The sequence below is a fragment of the Nicotiana tabacum genome, chromosome 5, assembly GCF_000715075.1.
Source record: "Nicotiana tabacum cultivar K326 chromosome 5, ASM71507v2, whole genome shotgun sequence".
Lineage (NCBI taxonomy): Eukaryota > Viridiplantae > Streptophyta > Magnoliopsida > Solanales > Solanaceae > Nicotiana > Nicotiana tabacum.
This window is the reverse complement of record NC_134084.1, coordinates 1,889,422-1,897,489: the sequence shown is the minus strand read 5'-3', so window position 1 is coordinate 1,897,489 and position 8,068 is coordinate 1,889,422.

Here is an 8,068-nt window from a genome sequence, read left to right as displayed (position 1 = left end):
AGTATACAAATGATCATGTCGGACTTATAGGCCCGTATGTCACATGTATAAGTTTCTGTATCATGTTGGATTGTCCTATGTCTAGTATTCTCTTTTGTTTTATTCTGGTTATCTCATGACGCCCCTTTTAGCCCATTTACCCATTATGGTATGATAAGAATGACATGTTACATTTTCACTCAGTTGAGTAAGGCATCGGGTTCCCGTCGCAGCCCTGCAGTTTCAGTCGTGACAAAAATTATTTCAGAGTAGTTCTGTCCTAGGGAGTCTACAAGTTGTGTCTAGTAGAGTCTTGTTTATAGGTGTGTTGCACATCACACTTATAAGCAGGAGGCTAAAGGGCATTTAGGACTGTCACTCTTTCTTCTTACTCTAGATTGTGTGGTAGAGCTCAATTGTAAGAGTTCAAACTCCTAAATTTTATATTATTTGTAATACAACGATACCTACATCCAGAAAGATAGTAGGTAAGAGATTGAATGTGGTTGTGGAAAAGTTGAGTGATAGGAACTCAATTTTGCATCATGCTTATGATGAGTAAATGTGAGGTCTTCAGCAGATCATGTATGTACTAAGATGTGTAAGCTTCTTGATAAGGAGCCCCAAGGCAGGAATATATATCCACTCATTTTTTTAAAAAGAATAAAAGAATCGGAAGGTAGACAAAAGTTTCAGTAAGTAAAAGAAGCAAGATGAAGAAGGGTATAAGGTACCTTGTTACTGAAGATTATCAGTATTTACAATTCAGGCAGAGAGATATAAGCATTTTGAGTTATCTTCAATAGTAACATAGGTATATACAATTGACCATACCCATCTCAAATATGCCATACGGGAGCCAACAAATATAGTTTAAGAGGTTAGAGTAACCCAAAAATGGTGGATGGATTGTTATCATTAGCTAACATTTCTAAAGGATAGTGCAAAATATGGTAATAGTTCTCCTTACGAAACATCCAGATGGTGCACTCTAGAATTGTATAGTCAGATATGAATACTAGAATGTTCAGAAATTTCATAAGATAGGTAGTGGAATCCTAGAAGGAATAAATATTTAACTTAGTATGACTCCCGCCCCTAGAAAAAAAAAATATTAGGCGACCCGAAGAGCCAGTAAGATGAAGCAAGGGGAGCTAAAAGCTAAAGAATATTTTGTTGAAGTTTTCAGAATAAGATGATGGACAAAAATATTAGCTGGATAATAAGAAGAGAGTTAATGAAGCATTATGAGTAAGATGTGATAAATGGGTGATAACGATAAATCAAAATATGACAGGATGACATAGACTATAGTCAAGTGAAGGCAAAGACAGGAGGAGACATACCTTGAAACAATACAAGAATATAAGCCATAAAGTCATATCCTCATTTCGAAAAACAAGTTGTCACCTCTAATGTGATTACCATAAGGAAAAGGTAGACCCCGGAGTAATAGAAATCAGTATGGGCTAGTGAACAAGATACACTAAACATGAATTAAGGATGAAAAGATTTTTTAATAGTCGACATCATGAGAATTTTAGAGATCTCATTCCGACAATAATAGAATGGACAACAAAAGAATAACCTTTAAAGTTCATTCAGGAAGACGCTTCTTTAAAGCAAGCATGCTGAGCAAAGTTAAGCTTAAGGGACTAAGTGTGCCAGTTACACTACGTATTACCCTTGTGCGTAAGAAATTAAATTATCCCTGGTATAGAAGGGTTACCACAAGGCGAGTAAGATGTCAATGAAGATGTGAACAAAAAGGCCAAAGATGAAGAGGGAACTATGGAACAATAAAGGAAGAATGCGGTAAAAAGGTGAAAGGAATGAGATTGCATTTATTCAGATCCTACATATATGATATGACTAGAACATTATGCAAGCATGACACCGGGGAGAGGTAGTATGGGTTCTGCACCCGATGATATTGATAAATAAGTGGGAATAAACACTTGATACATAAGGAGCCAGTACGAGAGGTAAGTTAAGACAAAGGACATAACCCAAGAGGGGTTACGCAAAATATAAATATGAGAATGGACCAATGAGTAGTCTGTAGTTGATTCAGGAAGAGCCTAGTTATGGCTAGACAGGAGGTCAGAGATAAATAAACAGATCATGCAAGATAAACATATGAAAGTCCAACATAGGGAATTCAGTCTTGCAGATACAAGATCACAATCGATGAAAATTTTTCAGATAGAAGTTGGGGTAGTTAAAGGTACCGTTTAAGTTTTACGAAAATAAAAGAGAGTGCCACTAAGTAGACAATCAAAATTTGAGTTCAAAAGTAACCCTACGAGCACAAAGGCACTGAGGTATATAACTAAGGATATTTGTAGGCGAGCAAGAACAATGAAAATCCCTTCGGGTATACAATATAACAAGCTCTCAACTTTACAAGAGCCAGAAGGTCTCCTTAATGTAATGGCCCGACCGGTAGTTTTGAGTATTACAACCTTTTTCCCCATTAATTGCTCATTTTGTGTTAAAGTTGTTATATGACTTGCCGGGGTAATTGGTTTGGGTTCGTTGAGGTTTCAGAATGAATTGAGACAGTCTCAAAGATGAAAGCTTAAGTTGAAATAATTGACCAGATGATGAAATATGTGTAAACGACCTCGTAATGGAATTTTGATTGTTTCAATAGCTTTGTATGGTGATTTCAGACTTAGGAGTGTGTCCGGATATTTACTTTGAAGTCAGTAGTTAAATTAGGCTTGAAATGACGAAAATAAGAAGTTTAAGTTTGAAAGCTTGATCGGGGAGTTGAATATTTGATATAGGGGTCGAAACCCGATTTTGGAAATTAGAATAGCTTCGTGATGTCATTTATGACTTATGTGCAAAATTTGAGGTCAATCCAAATTGATTTGATAGGTTTCGGCATCGAAGGTAAAAAGTTGGAATTCGTTAGTTTTCGTTAAACTTGAATTGGGGTGTGATTCGTATTTTTAGCATTGTTTGATGTGATTTGAGGTTTTGACTAAGTTCGTATGATATTTTAGGATTTGTTGGTATATTTGGTTGCAGTCCTGAGGGCCTCGGGTGGAATCCGGATGGTTAACGGATCAAAAATTGGGCTTAAGGGAAATGTGAAATTTTGGTCTTCTGGTGCAATCGCACCCGCGGATTTTTGGCCGTTGGTGCAAGCTCGCAGAAGCGAGTTTGTCATCAAAGAAGCGTGAGGTCCGCAGAAGTGGACTATGCCTCACAGAAGTGCAATCGCAGAAGCGACACACGCATCGCAGAAGCGGAAACTAGGACGGGGCAGCCTCGTCACAGAAGCGGACGCTTCATTGCAGAAGCGGACTTCTCTTCCGTAGAAGTGAAGGGAGTTACAGAAGAGGTTGCTTCACCGCAATAGCGATACCGCAAATGCGACTAAAATTCCCACAGAAGCGGGAACCCCTGGATAGTACAAAAAACATAGGGGTTCCGAGCTTTTGCCATTTTTGGGCATTTCCAACACGGATTAAGGCAATTTTTGAGCGAGAATTCACGGAAAAATTTGAGGTAAGTCACTTGTGATCATTTCTATTCCTTAATATTGAATTCATCGAATAATTTGACTAGATTACGTGTTTTTGATGTGTAAATCGGGATTTTGGACCTAGGGATTTGAAAGTAAGATTTGAGGATTTGAAGGTCGAGTTGATGTCGGTATTTAGTAAAATTTGTATGGCTGAACTCGTGGTTGAATGGGCGTTCATATTTTGTAACTTTTGTCGGGTTCCGATACGTGGGCCCCACGGGCGATTTTTGAGTGCAATTTTGAATTTTTATTGGAAAATGTAGAATGTCTTATGGAATTAATTCCCATAACAAGTATTGAATGAATCAAATTTATTGTGACTATATTCGAGGCGTTCGAAGGCCGATTCGCGAGGTAAGGGCATATCAAAATAAAGAATTACGCGGTTTGAGTAAGTAATAATTCTAATTTTGATTATGAGGGTATGAAACCCCCAGACTTTGTGTTATGTGGTCAATTTTGAGGTGACGCACATGCTAGATGACGGCCGTGTGGGCGTGCACCATAGAAATTATGACTTGGTCAAATTCCATGGAGCGGTGTAGTCAAATAATCTTGACATTGTCCATGTACTTTCATGTGTTAAAGAAAATGAGCTGAGAATCATGCTAAAAATCATGTTGAGGCTATATCTCAGTATTATTGAGACCCACAGAGATTATATTGTTGTCGAATTATTTGTTTAAATTGAAATTTCATACTCAGTCATATTCCTTATTTGCATATCATATCTCAGTCTCCGTCACTATTTATTGATACATTATATCATTTCTGTTGGGACTGAATTTCATGATTATTGAGAGCCCAAGAGACTAGAGAGATTTATGATTGAGTGAGGCCGAGGGCCTGATTGTGAGATATTGATACTATAGCACGTGAGTTGTCCGTGCAACACGTGAGTTTTCTGTGCAGATCAAGATATTATACTATAGCACGTGAGTTGTCCGTGCAACACGTAAGTTATCCGTGCAGATTATAGCTCTTGGGCTGAAGGAACCCCTCCGAAATTTGTACATCCCCAGTGAGCGCAAGTACCTACTAAGTGTGAGTCCGAGTGTAGAGCGAGTGGAAGGACTGAGCGACAGTTACTCTGAGAGGATGCATTGATTTCATTGTTGTTGTACTACAGTTGTCATATATCCCTGTTTTGGAAATTTTTTAAGAGATATTATCTTCTGTTCAGTCGAACTTGATATGAAATTACTGTTTGGGCCTTAATTGTTGAACTTGCAAGCATGCCTACTTTCTTATGTTGGAAATTGTTGTAATTGGACTTAGCCGTGAAACTCGTTACTATATTCAGTTCTTATTTAGTATTGTTACTTGCTGAGTTGGTTGTACTCATACTACACCCTGCACCTCATGTGCAGATCCAGGTGCTTCCGGATATGGAGACTGTTAGATCTCAGAGTGTTATTAGTTGGAGACTATCAAGGTAGTTGTTTGGCATCCGCTGACCTTGACTCTCTTCCCTTCAGTTAATGCATTGTTCTATATTTTCAGAAAGTGTCTTTATCAGTCGGACTTTGTTATCACTTAGATGCTCATGTACTCAATGACACAGGGTTTTGGGAGTGTATTTGTATTAGTATTTACGACATTTTCTATTAAATCTAACTATTATGTTTTCAAACTTAAAAGATTATTGTGATTTATTGAGGTTATCGGCTTGCCTAGTATTGAGATAAGCATCATCACGACATGTGGGATTTTAGGTCGTGACACATAAGTACTACAAAGAAAGACTAGCTGAGGAAATAAGGAAGGAGGCTTCAACTTAAGCATAGTGACATAAAGAAGAAATGGTCTTGTAACAACAGTCTCACAACAACATTGTATGCACTCCATAAAAAAGTGGAAACCTATCGTGGCTAATGAACAGGAAGAAGAAAAAAATCAAAAGGTGATATTCAAGATCATATAGGTTGCACGGAATTCCAATATATGTGGGCACTAAGATAAGCCAAGTAATCATGTAACAAGTGGCAGAATGACCAGGAAAAGTCATTGCTTACATTTAAAGACAAATGACAACGCACAAAAGCAAATCTATGGTGCTAGCTATTTAAAGGAAGATTGCGATTAGTATAAATATATATGTGTAGGTCGCAAGCTAAAGTATTATAGAGCGATAAAGTTTTAGGTAGATAGGAGTAAGGATATGTAAAGGAGAGTGAGAAGGTGACGAGAACAGGTAAGGCCTCGAGATTAAGACTATCAAAATAGGAGAGTTGATGGTTTTTATAAGTTATAGAAAGCTCAGTATAGCATTGATGAATGCAAAGGGGTCTAAGAATAGTATCATTTAGAAGAGATGGAATGCCCTAGTAGTAGAATAAGGGTTTAATAGTGATAGATAAGAGGATGACGTTTAGGCCTTTGATTGAGTAACAATTTTGAGAAAAAAAATGTCATGAATTGCATGGGATTAGAACCTATATGATGAATCATGTTGGGATGCTATGAAATAAGGTTATTGAAGTATAGCATCATCTGTAGGTGGATCAGGAAAATCACTTTAGATGTTCCCTGATGAGGCGTGAGATCTGGTAATAGTGGATTACGTAAGAGGCCTTAAGTTATCAGTGGAAGATATACATCAACATTAAGATGAATCAATGACAGATGGATAAAAATTCCAAAGTATGAGAGGAGGTTGTGATTCCATTCTTTAGATGAACAATAATAAGAAGCATTAAAGGACTTAGATTTATACATATAATAAATCGAAGTAAGAGTTAGGGTATAGTATAACCTACCTATATATATGGTAAAGCTAAAAGGATAGATAACCAAGGCTATGAAACAAGATATATCAATAGTCGTAAGTTCGAGAAAGTACCAAGAGAAGGACTTCAATACATCTATAGATTCCTAGAGGGACAACTTTTCATAGTTCTGTATATGTTCACAAAGTGAGGCCTAGAGATTGGCTAAAATCCGGGTCCGGTCTCCCACGCCTATGCAGAGAGCGCGGGCGATATCATACGAAAATCTGGGAATCGGGCAGAATTCCAATTTAATGGCCCTAAAGCGCCAAAAATAGAGTAACGATCATGCAATGCGGTGAATATTGTTCCTTAGGTCATTTTTTATGGTCTGGCAAAATTTTAGGCGATCCAGATCCGATCGTCCGGGCCCATGAGAAGGTGTGGGCTATAGCACACATAAATCTGGGAATTGGACAAAATTTCAGTTTTATGGCCCTAAAATACCAAAAACTAGTAACAGTCATAGAGATATAGAGACAAAATTTCAGTTTTAGGTCATTTTTATGGTCTGAATTTTTTTTAGGCAATCCAGGTCTGGTATTCAGGACCATACAGAAGGCGTGAGTTATAGCACATGAAAATCTGTGAATTTGGCAGAATTCCAGTTTTATGGCCCTAAAATGCCAAAAATGAGTAACAGTCATGGTGAGGCGGTGACTATTGTTCCTTAGGTCATTTTTTATGGTCCAAAAAGTTTTTAGGCGAAATGAGTCTGGCCACATCGGCCCATGCATAAGGCGTGGGCAAGCACATAAAAATCTGAAAATTGGGTAGAATTGCAGTTATATGGCCCTAAAGTGCGAAAAACGAGTAACAGTCATGGAGAGGCAGTGACTATTGTTCCTTAGGGTCATTTTTTATGGTCCAAAAAAATTTAAGGCGAATCGAGTCTGGTCGCCCGAGCCCATGCAGAAGACGTAGGCTAAAGAACACGAAAATTTGGGAATCGAAAAAATTACTAGTGTTATGGCCCTAAAACGCCAAAAAAAGAGTAACGATCAAGGTGTTATTCTTCCTTAAGTCATTTTTTATAGTACGACAAAAATTTAAATGATTCGGGTCCGGTCACCCAGGTTCATGCAGAAGACATGGGCTACAGCACACGAAAATTTAGGAATCGGGCGAAATTCTAGTTATGTAGCCCTAAAATGCCAAAAACGAGTAACGGTCATGGAGAGGCAATGACTATTATTCCTTAGGTCATTGTTCATGGTCTGTCAAAATTTTACATGATCCGAGTCTGGTCGCCCAGTCCCATACAAAAGGCGTAAGTTATAGCACACGAATGTGGTGAATCAATTAGATTTCTAGTTTTATGGCCCTAAAACGCCAAAAAGGAGTAAAGGTCATGGCGATGAGGTGATAATTGTTCCTTATGTCGTTTTTGATGGTCTGGCAAAAGTTTAGGTGATCTAGTCTAGTCGCCCTAGTCTATACAAAAGGAGTGGGCTATAGCACACGAAAATCTAGGAATCATGCAAAAATTCCAATTTTATGGCCCTAAAATACCAAAAAATATATAACGGTCGTGGAGAGACAATGAATATTTCTCCTTAGGTCATTTTTTATGGTCTACCAAAATTTTAGGCGATCTGAATTCGGTTGCCCGGGCACATGCAGAAGGTGTGTGCTATAGAATACGAAAATCTGAGAATCGAGCGAAAATTCAATTTTTATGGCCCTTAAACATCAAAAAAGGTCATGGAGAGGCGGTGACTATTGTTCCTTAAGTCGATTTTGATGTCCGAAAAAATTAAAGGCAATCTGGGTTAGGTCG